Genomic DNA, 24460 nt, shown 5'->3' on the forward strand with positions numbered 1-24460 from the left:
AAACATAAGTACCATTTCTTATTACTTTATCAGTACTACGTGTGTAATTATTAAGTTCTCCTGGAAAATATTAGACTGGGTTTCAGGCAACCTTCATTCTGGGCTTAGCTCTGCTGCTACCTTGATGTACATCTTTGGCCAAGTCATTTCCTTCTCTGTTGCTCATTTTTCTTACCTGTAAAATGAAGCCTGGCCGTGATACTTCCTTAGTTTCTTCTCCAACAGCCTATGATTCATAGGTAAATGTAAGGGTTATGTATCAAACACCTTAGAGGTTTCACTGAGCAAACTTTAAAGACCTTCAACTTTGCTTCTTGAGTGCCTGCTTTTACTCAGTATTTTAGAGAGGATGCCAGATCGGAGGGGAATTAAGGGGGCTAACAATTTATTCACATTTTGTGTTTCATTCCAGAACGGAGAAGAAAAAGAAAAGCAAGTTTAAAAAAAAAAAAAAAAAAAAGAAAAAAAACAATCCCATCTTCATTTCCCAGAGAGAGGCTCAGAGCTACAGAGGTGGAGAGATTTCATTGCCTGTCCAGAGTGATCTTGGATGTCCCTTGAAATAAATTGATCTGGGGTCCTAACATATGTAATTTCAATTTCGGTAATGGTAGGTCTGCAGCATTAGCCGCGGTTGCCAAAAAAAGGGTTGACATTTATTGCAGGCTCAGACATGGAGAAAAATGATTCTTCACATGAATACATTTGCCTAAAGCAATGATAGTCTCAGAGGGAAATCATAAACAGAAAGAAAATGCTACTTGACTACCCTCAAAGCCAGGGAAACCTAGAGAGGCTGAAGAACAAATAATTAGCATTCAGGAGAATCCGCTTTCCTTTTTTCCTCAGCTCACTGTAACGGATTCTGCTGGTGTTCCGCCATAGCCCCTTGGTACTTTCCATTCTGTGTGTGCCAATGGCCTCCCGCTCGAGCATCTGTGCTTCTCTGCCTGGGGGCTTTCTCTGGCTGAGCGGGGGACAAGTGAGAGGCGCCAGGTGGCTGGTGATCCTGGGAGCAGCCCTCAAGTGATGCCACATGGTACCAAGTGGCTAAGGATCTCAGCTTCCTCGTCTCTCAGGTAGGCCAACTTTTGGATCTGTTCTCCCCAGGCATCAGAGGTCATGAGCAAGACCGAGCCCCAGTGCCTATGTCAGTGACACACTCTTTTGCAGCACCTGCACCTGGAATTGGCTTCTGTGATGGTTTGGAGAATACACCTGTCAGATCTCTGACTGCGGGGAAGCAGCGGACTGAGAGACCCAGCGGCTTTGTTCTTACATCCATCACTGCATTTGCACCAAGACCACGCTTCCCAAGAACTGCTCTCAGCCACTGACTGAGAGACAGGGACCCTGAGGCACGTGCGATATTTCTCTGCTAGCTTCCAGGACTCAAGGGCTCCCCACAGGCCTTACCAAACTTTTCTAAGAGGTCTAAGATGCTTCTGCCCGACGTTCCTTCTTCCCCGTCTCCTTCCAACTTCCACTGAAATCTGACCATTCTCCAGGCTTCTCCTAGTCCCTTCCCATTTTCTCCTAACATAGACACTTTCCCCCAATGAAATCCATATACGTGTGACCCTGCCTTGGTGTCTGCTTCTCAGAGATGTGGAATAACACAGCTTTCTTGGCTTTTTCTGTCTTATTTCCCTGTTGCCTACCAGTGTTTCCTGGGATCACCCAAATTGGGATGCCAAATTGGGATCACCCAATACACCACTTGCATTCAAATCTTTGTCTCACACCCTGCTACTAGGGACCCAACTTAAGAAGATCCTTCCTCCTTTAATTCATAACACCCCAGGTCTTGTAACTTCTACGTTCCCTCCATCACCTGCCCATGCATGCGTGCGCACACGCGCGCACACACGCACACACACATGGACACACAAGCGCGTGCACACACGCATGTGTAAACACTGGCAATGGAGAATTTTAACACAAAATCATTTGAGACAATACTCTTCCACAGGTTTAAACACAAAGTGGGTAGTGAATATTAAATGCGGACGTTTATTAGAGACTTCAAAGGGGGAAGTGCTGAAATCACAGATGCCTAATGATTGATTAATGTTCAGTCCTACTTCATACATGGGATCCATATAATGATGGTTTACATCTGGATGCATCAGCAGGACCCATCAAAGCGTCCAGATTCTACAAAGATTAGAAATGATATGAAAGTTTCCAGGACAAAGGGTGAAGATAACGGTAGCAAACTGATAAGGCCTTTCTCTTTGAGAACGCTACCGTATACGATAGGGTTAGTGACCATGCTGAATTGGAAGAAGGCTTAAATTGGGAGAAGAATGAAAGGCCAACGTGGAGTCAAGGGGCTTATTATTATCGATTTGAGCCTTGTATAAAAACATGCCCATTTGAAGCTCTCTTGAGATTTTATCTTTCTTCTGGCTGGCTTTATCTGGATAATACACTTTCACTAGTTAATGCTTATCAGATGAAAGCGCATCCCCCCTCTTGTTGCCTGGGAATAAGAGAGTCCTGGTACTGATAATATAGAGCAGATTTTAATCCAGGGTCCATGACCTCATCACCTTGAGCAACATGGACACAACACACATGTTAGGTAGTTTTGTATCCTATCTCCTCCGTTCGCATTTTTATCACAGCCATGGCTATGATCATGGTTTGCAAGTGAACAGATTCTTAAACCACTTCCCTCTGTTGCACTAAACATCTCATGCTGTCACATGAATTCCTTGTAACAATTAGATAAGCCATTTTTGACACATGGACGAGCCTGGAATTATAATGGAGTTAATACTCCGTGGATCCAATTCCTGACCAATGGGATATTGAAGCCAATGGTTAAATACAACCTTTTCCTGTCCCCCAGGTGGACAAGTTGGGGGATCATGACACACGGATCAAAGGTTTCCCAACAGAATTTAGCCTAAGAGATCCATACTGTGACCATCCCAACAACAAACTCTAAAGTATTCTTTCCTTCCTTCCTTGCTTGCTTCATTTTCCTAATGCCCTATCCTTTTCCTTGGGACTGCTTCCCGAAATAAACTATGCAATGCAAGCCTTTGCCTGAGATTCTGCTTTTTGAGAAAGCTTGACTAACACTAGTATCTAAAACTCATGGGAGAAAGGACAAAGGTAAAATCTAGAAAAACCTGGAGAAAAGAATTTGATATGGCTAAGGGCAGAGCATCTGCCTGGAGGTCAGTCCAGAAGCTCAACACACAGTATGGTAAAAACTTCAGTTTTATTTGAACTAAATTTGGTATCTGGGGATCTCCAATAGAATGGATAGGGTCTAAAATACTAAAATAAGGAGTTCTTGGTAGGGGATGGGTCTGTAATTTCAAAGAGCGGGAGATGAGGTGTTTCTCAGTGGTCATACTTTTTAAACTAACAATATAGTTAGGCATGGAAGTCACAGCACCATCAGGAAGGAGAGAGGATTGGTGGTTAGGGGTTGTCCAGAGCCTCATGCCCTTCCACGCAGGTGATGCTCCTTATAGTCATGACAGGACTGCCCAATACACTTGAAGTCACCTAAACAAATGAAAAAAACCTGTCAATTGTGTACATTCTGCAAAAGCATAAGATGGCAGAAAAAAATAATCGACATAAAAATATTAAAAGACAAGTATGAATAGCACCATTTAATTTGAATTAAATTAAATTAATTTAATTTATTGTTTCATGGAGATACCCATTGCCATTGTTTCATCGCGATACCCACCATAATCCTATTCAAATGACACAACCCCTCCCCCAAGAATTTTATACATACAGCATCTATGTCAGTCACTGAGTATATGGAGACCTGTGACCCGAGGCAGAAGGTTATTTGGATAGATTGGGCAGTTGGGGGACTGTGACTCAGTGGGTGAAGCATCCACCTAAGACAAACCAGACAATGGACCCAAGGCAACATAGATGGGTTAGAGACCTCAGGAGCTATCCAGGAAAAGGATGCTAAAACGCAAACTGTTGGGTCCAGGACTTCTCAGGAGCTAGGTGATGCAGTCAAGGGTCGTTGGAGGTACCGTAGCTTCATAAAACTGGCGAAGGGAGGATTTAAGAGCACTCAGCCAGGGTAGCAGCTGTGCGGCCATGGTGTATAACACAGGTGTATTAGAGAGAGACATTTCTCATCCATCTATATCAACGAAGCAGGTGCTTTTAAGGTACTAGGGCAGTGATTCTCAATCAGGGGTGAGTTGCACCCCCCAGAGATATTTGGCTATGTCTAATGATATTTTTTGGCTGCCACAACTAGAGAGTTGCCCCTAGTGTGTCTTGAGTAGAGGGCAGGGGTCCCGATAAGCATCCTGCAGATCCCTACAGTCCCCACGACAAAAATTTACCTGGCCCAATGTCAACAGCACCAAGGCCGAGAGATTCTAGACTACAGGGATGTTTACATCCTTCTCAGAGTTCCTCAGCAGGTAAGAGGAAAAGAGCCTGCTCTCCATAAAGGGTAGGAGGGAAATTACATTTCATGGCACCTGACACGTGCCAGGTCTAGTACACAACTTCCTTTGAATGTCACAAACAAGAGTAGGTATAATGACATCACTTGACGGAAAAGAAATAGAGTCTCAGAAAGAGAAGCAACGATCCAATAAATAACTCATCTTAGCTTGGACTTAAATCTTTTATAGACAAAACCCAAAGCTGAGACCTTACTGGAAAAAAAGAAATACATTAGTTAGTTTTTCTAGTTTCAAAATGAAAATCATTTTCATCGATCGCTTATAATTTGTAACAAGGCAGGAAAATGTCACTGTGCTCATGACTGGTTTTATGTGCCAATAAGTTCAGTCTCAAGCTAGTAGCTTTTAATAAACGTAGACATCATGCTATTAGAATGTTTATTTAATCATTAAGTTTCATTTAGCACTGAAATATTAGGCATAGTTTTATCAGGGAGGTAGGATGACAGATTATTTTTATGACTGCCTAATTATTTTCCCCCAAAGTTTATAGATTTTTTATAATAAGCATATACGGAAAACTATAAAGTTGCCAGATAGGTATATTTTAATGTGGTATAAATATAACAATTGTTTCAAGATACAGAATAAATAGCAGATAATATAGATGTTTATTTGGGGATTCTTTGGATTAGCTGACCAGGAAATCCAAAATTCAATTCCATTGAATACGACCATTCCTGGCCTCCAAGCAACTTGCAAAATAGGGTTTTGTCCAAACAGATTCAAATATTTGTAATGCCTTCTCCTTAGGGTTGCCTGTGAAGTTTCTGTGAATAATCCCACAGCTAATTCGAATTTCATCTTTCCACAAATATTCCATCCATCATTATTGGGTGTAATATCCTCTACCCTTCTAGACCTAGAGTGCCTTCCTTGAATTGTGGTGTTCTAGTTACAGCATTATTAGTTTCCTCCCCAAAATTATGAGCTTCAAAGGCCAAGTTTTATGCTTATTCAGCTGTATATTTTCTTATCACCAAATGCAGTATTCTGCAAATAGAAGGAAGTCCATAAATGTTTGCTTTGGTGAAACAATTCTAGCCCTTGGGCCAAGGTGTTAACAGAGGGCCAGAATCCCAGAAAAGAAACAGGTGTGGGGTGTTGCAAAGAGAGTCTATGCTTAGCAGGCATGTTTATATTCAGGGTTAGTGGTCTGTATTTTTAATTTACCTGATTTTTCCACTGTATTGACTTTTTTCTTAAATAATTTCTTATTTAGATCTGAAGATCAGAAGTCTTTCAGGTTGAAGCCCTGCCTACACAGTCATTTATGAGCTGTACCAAAAAAAAAAAAAAAAAAAAAAAAAAAAAAAAAAAAAAAAAAAAAGAAAGAAAGAAAATAAAGAAATGGAAACGCCAAGGAACATTAAAAATCTCTGACATGAAAAATGTGTCACAACACGAGGTTTTAAGGTGGACCAGGTAAAGAAATACGAAGCTTTACATTTGCGGAGCTGCTCTAGGGGAAAGGTTTAGACTGCCCTGGCGTCAAGTTTAACCACACATCCAACAGGTGTTGGTGAATTGCATCGGAACAATGAGTGAAGTCTGCCATCTACAGGCCCCTATGTGTATTACAGCATAGGCTCCCGCAGACCTTGAACCTGAGAAGGCAGGCGTCTTGGATAACAGGACTGCCCCATGATGGGATCTCAAAGACACAATCCCATGACAATCCTGAGACAACCCTATGTTGAATTATTTGGAATCTATGTTTTGTTTCCATCCTTCAATATAGGTATATAAGCAAAATGTTAAAGCTAGCTAAAAGAAAAACTCCCATCCACCCCCTTTCCTGCCAAATCATTACTTGACAAAATTGAAGATGTGAGCTTTGTGCCTCTGCCATTTTTATTTTTATCTTAGTGTTCTGACCTTTCTTAGCATTGTAATTGACTCTATCTATGTCTATCTACCTAGGAATCGGTTAACTCAGTGCAGGAAACCCCTAGAAAGTTAACTCAGTGCAATTCCTACAGTGCAGGAAACTCCTAGAACTGATTTTGGTACGCCCTCTTGCCAAGCCCAATGTCTGGCACATAGCAAATGTTCCACAAAGATTGGATGCATGAATAATTACGGGAATAAAAATGCATGAATAAGAAGGCAAATCAATAAACTAATTATTTCTAGGTACTCTTGTTCCAAATTACCTATGAATTTATGAATAAAAAATGAATACATGAACACATACATATTTATGGAAAATGTGAATATATATGTATATATATATATATATATATATATATATATATATGCATATATGCATATATACACACATATATACACCTGTACCTCTCTGGGTATCTTTGTCAATTGTTTAGCAACTTCTGTAATAAGTCCAGGGGGTTGCCACTTTTTCTTAAAACCTTAAATCCGTATATTTAAGATTTTATAAATTCAGCTTTAGGGCCCCAGTTATGTCATGTCATCAGACCAAACGTTCTGAAAGATTCATCTTATTTATAAAGTAAATGTGGTACCAAGGTCATAGTTATTACTTCTCATTTATTTTATCCTTTCTGCAATTGACTGTCTAGCTCTAGTCAGAGGAAATGAGAGCCAAGGAAAAATGTTTAGATAAGATCATTATAGACAGAATGAAAAAGAAAGTAGAAAAATAAGGTAAAAATTGTTTCTCCTAAGAGACCTGGATTCTCTTCCCGGTTCTCTCTACCAACACAACCTTGAGGAAGCTTTTGGGGTTGTTAATCTTGACTGATCTTTCAAAGGAAGGGGCCAAAATTCATCGTTCACTGTTGCGTGCCAGGCACTGTGCTCAGTATTTCCCCGAATTGTCACATTTAATATGCCCGGCAGCCCCAGACTGGGAGACACAGACAGATACACCATTTGATGGGCATGAAATTGAATTTCCGGGAGACTGTTCCTGCAGGGTCACATTTCAGGAGGTACCGTGGTGCACTGGAACCAGCTCATACCAGCTTGTAAGAGCCCACTCCCCATTCAGAAATGCCGTATTGGTCGCTTGAAGTCAGCCACAGTGAAACTATTCATGAACACGTAGATCAGGGATTCCCACGAATCAGCCCCGACTCCTCCCCCAAGAGCGGATTGTTTAATATGTACCAGCACCCCCCTGGTTACAAAGCAATAATAAAAGTTTAAGAATAATTGACTCCAAATGCATGTTCTTTCAAATAGACCACAGTACCCTAGAGTTAAGGGATGGATAGCCCATTTAAGATTTACATAGCAATTTATAGTGGTTAAAACAATACTGTTATGTCTATGTAGGTTCAATGAGATGAAGCTAATCTCTGTTTCTCCTTTCTTCCTCCCTGTTTCCTCCCTCCTCCTCCCTTCCCAGCAGAGCCCCAGCCACATCCTGGGGACCTGCTGTGTGCTCAGTGTTTGACAGAAACTGCAAGATTTACAACGCTGAAGGAAATAAGGCCTGGGTCGGGTAAGGGATTTAGAGAAGACCACGAGGTAACTAGGTACGGAGCCCTGAATCCAGAATGAAGTTTCCCTCCCTTTGATCAGCTCTGTGAGTCTCCTGGTGACTCCCCAGACCTAGTCCTCAAGTCCCGTCTTCTGACACGTTCCGGACCCCCACACTTCTCCCTTTATTCATTTCTTCAACAAATAGCTGAGTACAGAGTGTGTGAGACACCTTGTTCCCACCACTTAAGATGCAGTGGTGAAGTCAGGAGGGGACTGCCAGTCTCTGGCCCTGGCAACTTCCCCTCTGGTGGGGGACACAGAAGCCGCAGGGACAGAATAGCAAGACAGTCCGGCCACAGGGGCTCGGGTTTGAATCGTAGGTGCACCTCTGTCTGTGCGACCGTGGGCGGGTTACTTCACCTCTTTGTGCCTCAGTTCCCTCTCATACTTTAAGAGGAAATAAGAACAGGCCCCACGTCTTAAAGGATTACATTTTGTAATTTTTTTTTTTTTTTAGTATTTATTTATTTGGGGGAGAGCGCGAGCAGGGGAGGGTCAGAGAGGGAGGGACAGAGGATCCGAAACGGACTCTGAGCTGCCAGCGAGAGCCAGATGCGGGGCTCAAACTCGCGAACCTCCAGACCTGAGCCCAAGTCGGGCGCTCAACCAGCTGAGCCACCCACGTGCTCCCATTTAGTAATGTTACATAGCATCTGGTACACAGTTAAGGGCTCCATACGTGTTAGCCACTACTTTTAAAGGAACAAACTAGTGACATTCTGTAGGGAGATTTATGGAGAGTCCTGAGGTTAGCATGAGGGGACAATTTTAGGTACGGTGATCAATGAAGTCCTCTCTGATGAACTGGTAAGACGTTGAAGAGGAACCCATCCAGACAACACTTCCAGCATGAGGAACTGAATGGCTAAGCTCCGCAACGGGTCAAGGGTTTAGTGCTCAGGAAGTGTCAGAAGCCAACGTTCTCGGAACACAGGCCGAGGGTGAGGGGACGAAGAAGGGAAAAAAATCCTGAGAGGCAGTTATAGCCCTGAGTAGTTTGCACTGTATTCTGAAAGCAAAAGAATTTTTTAAAATGTTTATTTATTTTTGAGAGAGAGAGAGAGCAGGAGCAGGGGAGGGCAGAGAGAGAGGGAGACGTAGAATTGGAAACAGGCCCCAGGCTCTGAGCTGTCTTCCTAGAGCCCGATGTGGGGCTTGAACCCACGAACCGTGAGATTATGATCTGAGCCGAAGTCAGACGCTTAACCGACTGAGCCACCCAGGTGCCCTCAGATATTTTTTTTGTTTTGTATTTATTTATTGTCAAGTTAGCTAACATACAGTGTCGTCTTGGCTTCAGGAGTAGATTCCCATGATTTGTCACTTACATACAACACCCAGTGCTCATCCCAACTAGTGCCCTCCTCAATGCCCATCACCCATTTTCCCCCTCCCCCCTAACTGCTACCCCCATCAACCCTCAGTTTTTTCTCTGTATTTAAGAGTCTCTGTGGTTTGCGTCCCTCTCTGTTTGTATCTTATTTTTCCTTCCCTTCCCCTACAGTCTTCTGTTAAGTATCTCAAATTCCACATATGAGTGAAAACATATGATATCTGCCTTTCTCTGACTGACTTATTTCGCTTAGCATAATACCCTCTGGTTCCACCTACGTTGTTGCAAATGGCACGATTTCATCCTTTTTTATCACCAAATAGTATTCCACTATGTGTGTGTGTGTGTGTGTGTGTGTGTGTGTGTGTGTGTGTATATATATCACATTTTTATCCCTTCATCAGTTGATGGACGTTTGGGTTCTTGAGGTTCTTCCTTGGAGCATTTCTGCCCCTGGTTCTTGTCTCTTCAATATGACTCTTCCTTAAGGCCCGTGGTTAAGGATCCCAGGGTCTGCCTGGTTTTACAGTCTTACCATTATTTGTTCTGTGGCAACTTTGAGAGATAATGAGCAACCCCTTGGAAATTGACATTTCCAAGACATCCTCAAATTGTTTGTGTCCTGGATCTTTGTCTTTGGTTTCTAACCCTTTGGCTCAATTAAATAAGATCATCTGGATCGGGAATCCACTGATGATTCCTGCAAATTTATGCATTAATCCATTTGCTGGAGAGAACTCCCAGTTATCATCAAATCTCAGCAGGCGTTTGACTCCAGAAGGAGTAAGGACTGTCAATTTAAATTGTCCGAAAGCCCACATGACCCCTGCTTTTACACCTTGCCATTTCCCATAAGCCTCCGTTGGGGCCAGAACTGGGAAGGACCAATTAAGTCTTCTCTGATCTCCAGCGAGGAATTGATTGGACGATTCCTTGCCTTGCAGGCCAATCGCTTCTATCTCAGGATCCTCTTACAAAGTGGTAGTAACCTGGAGTGCTTGGGTGGCTCAGTCAGCTAACCATCTGACTCTTGATCTCATGGTGGGTGAGTTCAAGCCTAGCATCTTGGCTCCATGCTATTAGCATGGAGCCTGCTTGGGATTCTCTCTCTCCCTCTCTCTCTGCCCCTCCTCCACTCATGTTCTCTCTCTCAAAATAAATAAATACACTTTATATTAAAAAAAAACTGGCAGTAACCTGCCTCTCCGAAGACAGCATTATTATTGTTGTTGTTGTTGCTATTGTTCAATGAGTGGGCAAACAGTTTTAAGTTTGGGTTCACTGGGAAAGGCCTATGACCATAATCCTGGGATTATCTGCTTGCCCTGATGCCCCAGACACAGCTCAGTGATCCAGAGCGGGCAGCCCAGAGCACCCGCATGCCATCTCCTAGTCTAGTCATCCATGTACTGGAAATTTACTTTTGAGCGAGGCAGAGACAGAATGAGAGTGGGTTAGGGGCAGAGAGAGAGGGAGACACAGACTCTGAAGCAGGCTCCAGGCTCCGAGCTGTCAGCACAGAGCCCGACACGGGGCTCGAACTCACAAGCTGTGAGATCATGACCTGAGCCGAAGTCAAACACTCAACCGACTGAGCCACCCAGGCGTCCCTTTTTTTTAATATTCTTTTTTTTTTTTTTTTAATTTTTGGCTGAAGACTATTTCTACTGGGTTTATAAAAGAGGAACTAAGACACCTAGAAAAGGCTAGGGGTTATGACAGTTTTCCTACAGAGTCATATTAAACAAAGCAAAACAACAACAGCAAAAAGTTAAGTGCCCCAAGCAATGAACTCAGGTATTCCAGGGACCTTCCATGTCACTCAAGCAACTCAGCAAGAATTCTCAGAATCCAGGGGCGCCTGGGGTGGCTCAGTCGGTTAAGCATCCGACTTTGGCTCAGGTCATAATCTCACAGTTCGTGAGTTCGAGCCCCGCATCAGGCTCTGTGCTGACAGCTCGGAGCCTGGAGCCTGTTTCAGATTCTGTGTCTCCCTCTCTCTCTGACCGCCCCCCCCCCCCCCAATTCATGGTGTCTCTCCCTGTCTCAAAAATAAATAAACATTAAAAAAAATTTAAAAAAAAAGAATTCTCAGAATCCAAATTCTCCTATATCACATGCTTGCCATTAACCTCACCAACAGCCCCATCCGTACCCTCTTTCTTATATCTTCCTCCCAAATGTAATTAGTAACATATCTGGCTAATTCTAGAATTCTTTTCCCATGTCCCACATTATTCAGATGAGTTACAATAAAATAACAATGAACAAGAAAGAGAAGGGGCTCTGCCTGAACTGGCCTGGAGTCCCTGCTTCTCCTGCATACCCAAGCTCTTCTCCGAACCCTCTTCCAGACCACAGACCCCAGCAAGCAGGCCCAGGCCTCTCCCTTGGGGTAGAGTGCTTAAAGGTCAGGTTCTCCTTAGAGGAAGGAAGGAAGGAAGGAAGGAAGGAAAAACCTGAGGCCCCTTGCCTGGTAATGAACCGTATCTTCATCTCACCGGGGCGGGAGGGACAAAATCTCCATAGGGTGTAGACACCAGGTCTTGGACCCTATGCACATCCTTACAGCATCTATTTTCCAGAATATTCCTTTTCACTGCCGTCTTTTCCTCCTCCTTCTCCACTATTGTAACCTGCTATCTATCTCATAAAAATGGAAGTTGGTGTTTTTATTATTTTATTTATTTTATTTTTTATTATTGAAGCATAGCTGACGTGTGATTTGATGTTAGTTTCAGATGTACAGCACGTGATCCCACCTCCTATACATAACTCAGTGTTCGCCACGATACGTGAGGTCCCCGTCTGTCACCGCACAACCTTATTGCAATGTTATTGACCATATTCCCTATGCTGTGCTTTTCATCTCCGTGACTTACTTATTTTGTCACTGGAAGTCTGTACCCCTCAAACCTCTTTGTCTATTTTACTCTTCCCCCCACCCCCTTCCTCTCTGTCAACCACCAGTTAGTTCCCGATATTTATGAGTCTATTCCTCCTTTTTTTGTTTGCTTGTTCATTTGTTTTGTTTTTCAGAAAATAAATGCAAATGTCATATGATTGCCCTTGTATGGGGGTGTTTTTATTTTCTTTGGAAACCTAATGATAATCTTTACTGTCACTGAGATCCTATTTTCAAGGACCATTTCCACAAAATGACTTTTAGAGGCAATTGGGGGGGGGTGGGGGCAGGGCAACAGGGATTTTTTCAATAACCACTGTGGAATGCAGGGACCTGGGTCTCAGAGGTGGAATTGCTGGGGAAGGTGTCCACTCTGGGCTGCTGTTGTCCTGACCTTGAAACAATGCGTGCGGAAGCCTGTCTCATCGGCCATCTCAAATTGCCACGGAAAGAGGCGATGACAGTTTGCTTTCACCCAGTCCCTCGAGTTATGAGTAATTTTGCTAGACTCTTGTCATTTTCTGGCAGATTTCACGAAGTTGTGCTGAATTTGCAAACAAAGGCAAAAGGCAAACAATGGTTTAAGCTGCTTTGAGATTGCCTCATTAAACCACAGCCTGCTGGAAGCTTTCCGCTTTTAGCAATGAACACATCTGAGCTCTACAATGATGTCACCATCTAAAATTCTGTTCACATTGCTTTGGGGCGATAAAGCTGTCCCATGAGCAACTAACAAAATGATGATGATGATAATAATAGTAATAATAAATTAAATACACAAGGAAGAAAAAAAAAGGAGAGAGCAGAAAACTGCTCCAATTATCAGGAAAGCTGAATTTCAGACCTACTGCTGCCATACCAGCCCCGTCACCAATTAGCAATTTCCTTGAGTTCCTCAAGCCTCGGTTTACCTCTCTGGAACTTGGATATACTGACGCCCTTTCTGTTTGGGCATTCCACTGAGCTCAGCACTTGTTTCCTATCCAGAGAGGAGGTCGTGTGCCATGTTCTCCGGGATCTTCCATTTCAGAAGTGTGCCTTTGTGATTAGGTGAGAGCCCTTTACACGCGGCAAAATCCTAAACGTGTAATGTAAGATTCTCCAGAGTATTTTCTATTCCAGCCAATTCCGGCACAACCCACAGATAACAGCAAAGTTAAAAGAATGGCACACTGAGATGCAAGGAGGACTCTCAAAAGAATGCAGTTTTATTAAAGCCGGTGGACAAACTACCTGGACCACGCAGATATTGTGACATAGGTGCCCTGACCCAATTCTGTCAGGTCAAGTTTATGATAAGACTGAAGTTCATTGGTGCTGCTGGTAATGGCAATTCTTTTGCCTTGAGGAAACACCCTCCTGCTTCCAGGCACCGTCTCTCACAGTCTCCCACCTGACATTTCCTTGGGCCCGAGTCGTCCCTGTCCTGTGGGTGCTCCTATTGGTCAGTGTTAGGAACATCTGTTTCCTTAGATACACCCTCTATGTTCTCGGCCATTGATCCCAATCAGAGGCAGGCTCTTGGCCAGCCAGGGAGAGTTCCAGCACTGGCAGCTCCAGGTGCCAAGGGGAGCACCATACCTGTCGGAGAAGGCTGATCCCCAGTAGCAGGCTGTAAGGCCACCCACACTTAATGTCTCCTTCTCCTTCCATAGCCCACAACCCTGCCTGAGAGGAGTGTTTTGCACACTACTTCAAGTACAACCATGACACCTTGCACCAGCTCATGGCAATCTAAATGTTCTTGCCAAACGTAAACCAGTCCCTGGGTTGATCAGAAACATCACCGGCCCACTGCAATGGCCTGCCCCTTCCAGAGCAAATCTGCTTTGTCAAATGGGCAAAGCAGCCTTCATTGGCTGCTTTCAAAGTCACCTTGCCCTCTATGTGGAGCAGAGTTCTGCAGATGAATGGAAAACTACTCCAATGACCACTCTCTGAGAAGTATGGCCCTGGTGGTCAGAGATTGGGGCATGACAGTGGCCAAAGAGAACAGGGTCCAATTCAAGAAGCAAATGTCAGTTGCACCCCATAGCCTAGGAAGAGTAAGTCACAGCCAGAGACATGTTAGATGGAGGGGAAATTTACCTCATGGTACTCCACCTCCCTCAAATACTCACTACAATAAATAACTCTTGGAAAGATCATTAAGTTTTCAAAAATATGCGGTATTATGCATTCTTCAGGAGCATTTAGAAAGAAAGAGCTAGAAAAAAAATATCTTATTAGTACAGTGAACCAAGGTTTTATTTCCTATGAAAATTGAGCCTTTAGCTACATTGGAAGTCTCCAAATATCTTGCTACGATTTCTACCACCTCCCTTCCTGAAAACACTTTCCAATAGGTCCTTGTCACTGTGGTCCCATTTAGCCCATGAAGAATCCAAGGTATGAGCATTTCTTTCTAGCCAAGATTGGTAACTGAACTGGAATGAAGAAGCCACAGTTCACAGTCTTAGCTCTCATTGAAAATGAACTTGAAGACCAAGCCCCAGGCAGCATGATGACTTTCAGTAAACATTTTTCAAGATCACGTTTCTTATGTTCCACTCTTCATACTCAGCCCATGGTACATTGAACCTTTGTTTATTTCATTCCTAATTATCCAAAGACTGTAATGGTTGTTTATTGATGGGTTGGACAAGAAATGTTTGTTTTCTAAAAAGAACAACAACAACAACAGCAACAACAACAAAATTTAGTGTGAGTTCTTTGTGTCCTCCTATATCCACCCTTTTAAAATCTACCTTTGAGGACATTAGAGAAAAGCAACTTGGATAGGTAGACCCAGACCACAGGTTCTGTGAAACAGCACATCTCAGCCTTCAGTGTAGAAACCAGGGATCTACTTCTTGGAGAATAATTAGAATATTTTCCCTGGGAGGTATTAATTCAATATACTGAGTGTTAGAATAAAACTGACGTTATATGGCTGAGTAAAATTCCCTGACTACACATAAAGATCCTTCTGTTACTAGGAGGATAAGAATTAGGGGTGTGTGTGTGTGTGTGTGTGTGTGTGTGTGTGTGTTTATTTGTAACTTGAATCCATAACACAAAACGGTCACACATTAAAGATTGGTAGGATAATTGAGTAAATTAATAAGCAATGAAAATCAGTGATCGGGTACAAAGTACCCCATGGGGGCAGCCAAATTGAAAACTAGAAAATCATGAACTCAATACTCAAACCAAGAAAATGCCAAAAACTTTAGTCAAGAATGAAAGGAAGATTATGAGATAAATCAACCAAAATGATGGGAGTTAAGGATGCAGAGGCCACTTGGAGCAAGGAACATAGTTCCGGGTCAGACAAAATTCAGTTAATATTCCAGGACCATTACTTATAAATTGTAGGACCTTCGTACATTTACTTACTCTTTTTAAGATTAATGTCTGTGAGATTCAGTGTGGATTTAGATCAAATTTTATCACTCAATATAAAGTAACATAAATGAATACAGATATTTGGTAGTATAACAGGCTTCTTGCTTGAGTCCCCTGAACTTAAGAATCCTTCATGCTTGCTCACCATTATATCACCAGCACAAGTTAAGTCCCGGTAATAGAATGAGAGTTTAACAAACACTGGAAGGATAGAAGAGCAAATTAATGAATGAGGAAATAAAAGATACTTATATAAACGAAATGCAAAATTTTGTTTTTACTTTTTTACCCTCACTTGGGAGAAGAAAGATGTATTGTTTGTAGTTGATTCTAACATTGTCTCCTGGCCCCCCAAATTTGGTAAGCACTCTCCTGGAGAGTATCAGAAGGGGATAGGATGAAATGTCCCCAAATTAATTGCTAATACTCTCCGATAAAGGAGATATTTGTGATCCTAGCCCTACCCTTGAAAATTCTGGCAGTAAAAATTGGCGGGAAGAAAGGCTCAAACACCTGAACATGGCCCTTAGGACTCTGGCTTCTTCTGAAATCTCTTCTCACAATTATTTTGTCTTCCATATGGCCAGTGAAACATGTCTGTCTTTGGGTGTCCTTTTAAAAAACCAGTCTTGACAATGATCCAGGAAAGGACCCGATAAAATAAATGTTTTCTCATCTAAATTCGAAGCTGACTTAAGCGAGAGTTGGAAATAAGGTCAAGGGAAATGAAACCTTTTCTCTTTTACTGTTAAAACCGGTTTAGGTGGATATGATGAACTGTGTATAGAAGCAGCACTCAACGGGACCAGGCTGACTTTCCCAAGAAATCACAATGATTCTTGCTCCAGTGTGAGATCTTGACGACTAGACTTACTGCCGGACCTCAGGCACACCGGGCCACATCTTCTCTGTCACTGGGTGGATTCCTAAAAGGATGGGAGAATAAAGGACTGACCTAAAACTGCTCTCTGTTTTTTCCCTAAGTCACCAATCATGGAAAAGGGTGTGGAAAGTGAAGAGGGACAGGAAGTTCACACTAATGGGTTTCCCTCCACATGGAAACGATAAACATGGGGAAAGGAAGTTCCTCATTAAAATACTGTTACTGGCGTGTTGATATTTTTTGAGAGGTATGGTGTAGACAGGGTGTGAAGACTTTAAAATAAAATAGATGTGGAAACAAATCACAACCATCCCATTCAAATCTTTGTAAGTAACCTGACCTCTCTGTGTGCAGATTCTACATCTGTAGAAGCATTCTGTCTACTCCTTTATGGAGGTGTTGAGAATGTATGCCGTACTAACCATGGTTCCAGGCACCGTAGTCAAATGAAATCATTGGAAAATTAAAACAATAATGACAATAATAACGATTATAAAGTTCTAACGCCCAAAAGGCTAAACCGAAGCAAAGAAAAAAAAGAAAACTCAGTTTCCTATGCAAAGTTGCTCTTAATGGTAACTAACATTTGGCAATAAATTGTTATGTGTTGAGAAATGCATCGCACAATTTATATCCCTTGCTTTATTGGGTAGCAATATAATAAACACATGGTGTAAGTATTGATATCCCTTTATACAGAAATGAAAACTCAAGACGGGAAAGGCTACCTCACTTGATCAAAATCAGTCAACGGGAGAGCAAGAAGTGTACACTTAGGTCGTCTGGATTCAGAGATTATTCCCTAACTACTATGGTGGATAGCCTCCTCACAGTCAGCGGGCAAAGAAAAGATTCATAAATGAATGCAAAGAAGGACCTCCAGGATGCAACGGGTCATCAATTTCAGCTCAGGCACCAAGAAGCCTTCATTGTATTTATATTCTTGCCCAAGGCTGATTCCATGTTTCCACAGGAAAGTTTCCTTTCCTCTTTGACCCTGGAAAAGTGATACGTGCAACGATGGGTTCAACTTTGTACATTGAAAGACCTCAACAAGCCGCTCCAGGAATAACAGGTCAGGTAAGTAGAAAGACTGATTCATAATGGGAATTTTAAAAAGTCATGCGTTTCAAAGGTATTTCAAATCTTGGCCAAGAGACAAGAAAAAAAAGAACTGATCGTAAGTTGCACATATTGAAGAGCCCAAAAAACAAGGATGAGTAGAATGTATAATATTCATTTCTCTCTCTCTCTCTCTCTCTCTCTCTCTCTCTTTTGGTAACTTTCAAGTTACATTTAGAAAGCGGGGGTAAATCCAGGAGAGAGATCACAGGGGGATGAGGCTGAAAATACCTTCAGATATTTAGGGCCAGACCCAGAGCTAAGATTTGGCAAGTCGCCCATAGAGAAAAAGAATAATGATTCAAAGTCTGGGAAAATATCTCTCGGTTTTCTCTTAAGGATTTTGTCATGTCCAAACTGGATAAAGAAGGCTAAGTCCTAAGTCAATAGCAGGCTTATGTAAATAGTACATTGTTGGCATGGGTGAGAAGTGGGAATGACTGAGACATCCTGAAAGTTATTCTGTTTCCACTGAGGGAACAGGTTTAAGTGACGGAAAGTGAGATTGACTATAATACCCAGTTTGAGTAAACTAGTGTGAATTCATTACTATGGGAATCAGGGAAATTTTAAGGTAAATGCTTCTCCTGGGTGTATCTGGGAAAGGAAGAATGGCAAACATCTAACAAATGGATGGACATAAACTTAAGGGTCTACATAATGTTTGACATCGTATTATTTGTTCAAGGATAATAATGATCTTCTTGTTGAAATTCAATTTCTACATAGGGAAGTGGGGAATAAATAAGAAATCTCAATGCAGAACAGGCAAAGCGATATTCTCAGCTTTGCAGCTATTGCTGTGTTTTCTAAGCCTGTCAATTACCTGATGGGTTACTTGTCAGTGAGCGTGCAGGAAAATAAGCACTATGTGAGGGAGTCTCAACTCCGAGCTTGAGGGGCAGTTTGGCCGCTAAATTGGTATGTGGAGTAGATTGTATTGTTTTGCTGAAAATATTAACTGATCTTCCTCTCCCCCATCCCTGCAAGACCCCTCCTTCATGCCCCTCCTTTAGCAGAAGAAAAGTCAGAGGGGAAAACCATTGTTTGGGAGAGGTAAGCTTAAATACTATATATTATATTATTTTCAGTGGGTCACTGGGTGGAAACTCAGAACTCTACAATGCATTTCAGAAGCACTCTCTACAGAATACTTGTATTTTTGCTCTAGATAACATTAAATGATACCCACATATCAGCTTTTATGGTTTCCTCAGAACCCTGGTCGGTGAGATATTTTTTTTTTCCTCTTAGACAATGTTAATGATTTAAGCAGGATTTCTATTCCCCAGACATCAGGAAGTTTTAAATGAAAACAAAAACAAGAAACAGGTTCATTATCCACAGGTAAACACAATGTACAACATCTGGTCACTTCTTCTAACTCAATCTAACCATTCCCCACCCCCTGATTTATTCTCAAGATAACAAATGATGATGAACAAATAAAGTCACTCCCTCTTTATTTAGAGCACTGATATTTGGGCTTCTAATGTCCTTAAAAGAAATATCACTAACCACAAAACAAACAAAACTATCTCAGTATAAGATATAGAGATATTCCATCGCTTATAAAGATTCCCAAGGAGATGAAATGAACCTTTGTGTTGTTATGGTATGCATACCTCAAGATAGCCCCCCACTTGTATTTGTTCACAGGTAAGGGAGGAAAATGTATCCTGCTAAATGACCAAGAAGCAAAATTATCCCAAATACCTTCGAGCATACATTATGAATAAGAATAACCATCAGTTTAAACCAAATTACAGTCAAATGCAATTTTCTTAAAATATATGTATTATATTATTCAGAAAGTAGGAGGTTATGCTGCCCTAATAAATAACTCCAAATTTCGGTGGCTTGAAGAAGCAAAATAGTTGCTTCCTGTTCACAAGCCATTGTGGGTTGGCAGGGATGGGATCCTACTCCATTTCTGACTTAGTCCAAATTCAGGCTTGAACAGAGTCTCACTATTTGGAAGATCAACTTGCTCCATAGCACAGAAAAGGTGAATATGGAGAGTTGTATCCCAGATCCTAAGTTCTTCTGACCGCAGAAGACACACATATTTTATTGACCTCAATGAATGACTTGATCATGCCTAAACTTGAATGTGAGGAGGAATTAAAATCTGACCGTGTGCCCAGAAGAAACCCAGAAATACTAGTGTGCAGAATTGGTGCCATACACACTAAAAGAATGTTACCCAATGGTTTGAGGGCAGCTATAGGACTTTCCCCAGTGTAACATTCATGTGGTTTGTGACAATGTTCCATTTAGGCTGTTGGCTCCCCCATTTATTTACTGATATTTACCTATTTTTAAAAATTAAGCATCTTCTTGATTCAGATTCAGATTCACCAAAAATCTCCAATTCTATTGGCATGAGAGATTTTTAAATGTGAAATTGCTTCTCTCAATTTGCTCTATTTTTGTTTTTTTGTTTTTTTGTTTTTTTAGCTAAGCTCAGAGTTCCCTGTAAAAAATAAAATATATCCAACTCAGTCTGGGAGAAAAGGTAATCTGGGCTGTCTTCCTGAGGGATGTCACATCAGAGTAAACTTTGATAGCATGGATAGGTGTTACAAAGTCACCTGAATGGAGAAGTGACAAAAGGATCTATATTACAGACTAGAAAAAAATATACCCCGCATGCTTGTGGTAGGCAGATTCTTGGAAGGTATTAATTAAAAATGCACGTTTTTTTTTCTCAAGTAAAACTTGAAAAGTGTTCAAAAATTGCCAAGTTGTATATACTATTTAAGAGGCCAGAGATCTGGGTTTGTCTGTCCTAAGTGTGCACAAGGAAGCATAGAGATAGTACACATTCATCACTAAACCACGCACCTAAAAGGACTGGGGATGGTGTCTTGCAAGAGGTTTTGATATGCACAGAGGTGTCAGCAAGGAATGTAAACCAAATCCATCTAGAGAACTCAGAGCTTGCCCTGAGGCCTTGAGAGAACTTTCTCCTGTTTTCAATACGTCCTGCTTTCCTTGCATCTACTGTCAGAATATTGAAAAGTCAGACCGCACTTGCAAGAGGAGAAAGAAAATATAGATGGCTGAGTGTAAGGAGGTCAATTTGATAAGGATTTATGTAAATAACTATTAGTTTATTTTACAATCTTCTGAACACTGCTCTGTCTCCTTTTCACCATTGCCCTGTTTAAATAATAGTTGCGTACTCCAAAGTGTTACTAAGCACCCCTACATCTTTTTACCACTGAGGGCATACACATTGTTGAGAATAAATGGCAAGTAGTCCATAAAAATGCTTGTATTTATTTCTTTCTTTATTTTATTTTTATTTTTAAAATATAATTTATTGTTAAGTTAGCTAACTTACGTTACATACAGTGTGCTCTTGGCTTTGGGGGTATATTCCCATGATTCATCGCTTACAGACAACACCCAGTGCTCATCCCAGCAAATGCCCTTCTCAAACCCCATCACCCATTTTTCCCTCTCTACTGCCCCCCACCATCAACCCTCAGTTTGTTCTCCCCCCCCCCAAAAATAAACCCAAATAATCCAGTGAAGAAATGGCCAGAAGACATGAATAGACACTTTTCCAAAGAAGACATCCAGATGACCCACAAATACATGAAAAGATGCTCAATATCATTCATCATCAGAGAAATACAGACCAAAACCACATTGAGATACCCCCTCACACCAGTCAGAGTGGCTAAAATTAACAACTCAGGAAACAATAGATATTGGTGAGGATGTGGAGAAATGGCACAGTTGGTGGGAATGCAAACTGGTGCAGCCACTCTGGAAAACAGTGTGGAGGTTCCTCAAAAAATTAAAAATAGATCTACCCTATGACCCAGCAATAGCACTGCTAAGAATCTACCCAAGGGATACAGGAGTGCTGATGCATAGGGGCACTTGTACCCCAACGTTTATAGCAGCACTTTCAACAACAGCCAAATTATGGAAAGAGCCTAAATGTCCATCAACTGATGAATGGATAAAGAAGATGTGGTTTTTATATACAAGGGAATACTACTTGGCAATGAGAAAGAGTGAAATCCTGACATTTGCAACAACGTGGATAGAACTGGAGGGTATTATGCTAAGTTAAATAAGTCAGAGAAAGACAGATATCATACATTTTCATTCATATGTGGAATTTGAGAAACTTCACAGAAGACCATGGGGGAAGAGAAGGGGAAAAAATTAGTTTCAAACAGAGAACGGGGCAAACCATAAAAGCCTCTGAAACACAGAAACAAACAAACAAACAAACAAAAAATGGCTTTCAAAGACATTCTAACTTTGAAGTCAAGCACCATAAGAGAAGACTATTTATCCTTGCTGGGGGAAAAAAAATGTCCTTTATTTTTTCAACCACTATATAATGAAATCAATAACTTCATCGGAAATGTTTAAGAATTAAATTAGATTAACCAAAGTAGAATATTTTACATTGGTAACAATTTCCTCAGAGATACTAAGACATTATCCTTTGCTGAACTCCTCCAGAGGGAAGAGTGAGTACCACTTAATTTAACATATGCCATGACACTCACTCAATGTCATGCTCTCCAACAAAGAGACAGAATCTTGCATGCCTTATCTTCTTTTCATGACCTTGATCCTTACCTCTCTCTGCGGATGAGCTGTTATAATCGTGACCTCCACGTACGGCTGCACAAATGTGCCAAGCTCACACCGACTGTGAGTGATGCAGTTGGGTTCATCAGAAGATGTTGAATTCAGCTCCATTCTGACACAGGTGGCTGTGGAATCTTCGAAAAGTCGTTGGCGTCTTAGTCTCAAGTTTTTCATCTCTAAAATGGGTATAAGTACGACTTAATCATCTAATGCAGTTGAGGAGAGGATTAAGCAGTAAAATAGAAAAAAGTCTCTCCATGCGTGCTGGTTCTCTTCCCTGAACTTGTACTTTTGCTCCGTGGTCTGCTATAAAGTCTGTTATGTTTTTTTATGTATTGTTCTATCCAACTTGATTGACCATGGAAGGGACTATCCATAAAGTAAAAAATGATCATAGAAAAAGTATATTTATAACCTTATATATACACATTTAATATATTTCATGTCTGTTTATAAATTACCACTTAATATAGTCTAAGTCTGTTTATTCACATTATCATGAATGTAATCATTTTCATATTATACGTTAGGGCAATCAAAAATATATCCATGATACAGATTACATATAACAATAGAGACTATGAACATATAATGCATATGTGAATATAAAATTTTTATACACTTTGTTAAGTATATTACATGCACAGTATGCTCCTATATGTTATATACATATCAGAACAATTTGGCAGAACTGGACTTGAGCCGGGTATAGTTTCTCTATGCAGAAAAACAAACATGGCTACTGCCCTTACTTTGGAGTGAATATTAATGAAGGGAGAGGATAAAAACATCATCTTTCCTCACTTCCAGACACTTACACACGGGCACACATGTCTACTTGGAAACAAAGCTTTATCTGAATGCAGAGGTGCTTCTGACATATATAGGACCAATGTTCAGAGCCTTCTCTGACCAAATGCCAGCTCAATGGCCACTTGTCCTGCTGGTTCCTCTGAGGTCCAGGTTCTGACAATGATGACTGAGCATGCTTGTGGTTGGTGGAATAATCGTTCCCCAAAGACGTCTACATTCTAATTGGCCAAACCTATGAATATGTTACCTTACACGGAAAGCAGGATTTTGTAGACGTGATTAAGTTAAGAGTGTTGAGATGGAAAGACTCTCCTGGATTATGCAGATGGGCCCAATGCAATGACAAGGGTCCTGGTAGGGAAAAGGAGGGAGGCAAGAGAGTCAGAGTCCTAGTGATGCAGACTCAAGCCAGGGAACACAGGCAAAACCCAGAAGCTGGAAAAGACAAGGAATGAATTCTCTCCTAGCGCATCTGAAAGAAACAAGGTTGTGCCAACACCTTGATTTTAACCCTATATGATCCATTTCACACATCTGACTATGGAAATTTTAAGATAATAAATTCACTTTGCCACATGTAAGCCACTGTCCGTGGAAACTAATACAGTGCTGATTCCTGCAGGCACCAATGTTGCTTGACTAGAGTCTCACCATCATAGAGGCTGGTCTCAGAATCTGCTCCAATTATGCATTGGTCTAAACCAAAGTGTGTCATACTTGCCTGGCCGTTTGTGTCCTAGAAAACAATTGTCCTTTGCCCCGAATATTTCACACACTGTGAGGGTGTGCATCGGTTGTTGCTCATTTCACTCTTAGCTCACTGCTTCTAGGTCTCAACGAGAACCTACAGGGAAAGTGGCCCAGAGGCAATCTGCAAAACAGACTCCTTGTTCCACATAAAAGCAGTCTCTCTTCTCCTGTCCCACTCCAAACCAGGGCTCACATCCATTTGTTCGCCAATACATCATCATAGTATACGGCCCATGGTGAAAATCATATTTGTTGAGCAACAGCCCAATCGTGAGCCAGCCTTCTGCAGATACATACCTTCTTTCCCAAGTTTCCCCTAACACCACCCAGTGTCTTCCTCCTTGCCTCAACCACTACACCTCCAGGCTACTCCACATTTATGCTTTGTCACAAGGCAAAGGAACATGAGCCCTCTTTTTCCTGGCTTCCTAAAATAAACATGATGTTATGGGTTCAATCGTCTCCCTCAAAAAGATGTGGAAGCCCTAACCCTGGGTACCTGTGAATGTAATCTGATTTGTAAATAGAATCTTTGTAGGTGTCATCAATGCAAGATGAGGTCATAATGGATTAGGGTGAGCCTTAATCCAATGACTGGTGTCAGTAAGAGGAGGGAAACTTGGACACAGATGCCAAGGGAAGACAGTCACGTGAAGGCAGAGATCCAGAAGCCAAGGAATGCCAAAGACAGCCAA

At 41.5% G+C, this 24460-nt stretch overlaps 1 long non-coding RNA gene across 4 annotated transcripts; it reads right to left on the reverse strand.

The window, feature by feature from the left end:
* Window positions 1–1999: 1999 nt before the first annotated feature.
* LOC144616056 (uncharacterized) lies at window positions 2000–24265 on the reverse strand. Of its 4 annotated transcripts, none has more exons than XR_013554939.2 (5): window positions 24063–24265; window positions 23263–23366; window positions 22191–22378; window positions 3416–3528; window positions 2000–2157 (listed from the first exon to the last, which is right to left on the reverse strand). It is a non-coding gene; the product is annotated as an uncharacterized LOC144616056 (long non-coding RNA). The 4 variants fall into 4 exon arrangements; XR_013554936.2 differs by having other exon boundaries at window positions 23263–23450; XR_013554937.2 differs by lacking the exon at window positions 23263–23366 and having other exon boundaries at window positions 23737–24265.
* Window positions 24266–24460: the final 195 nt, after the last annotated feature.

This window comes from Panthera onca, chromosome B1, assembly GCF_046562875.1.
Source record: "Panthera onca isolate mPanOnc1 chromosome B1, mPanOnc1 haplotype 2, whole genome shotgun sequence".
In the NCBI taxonomy this organism is placed as follows: domain Eukaryota; kingdom Metazoa; phylum Chordata; class Mammalia; order Carnivora; family Felidae; genus Panthera; species Panthera onca.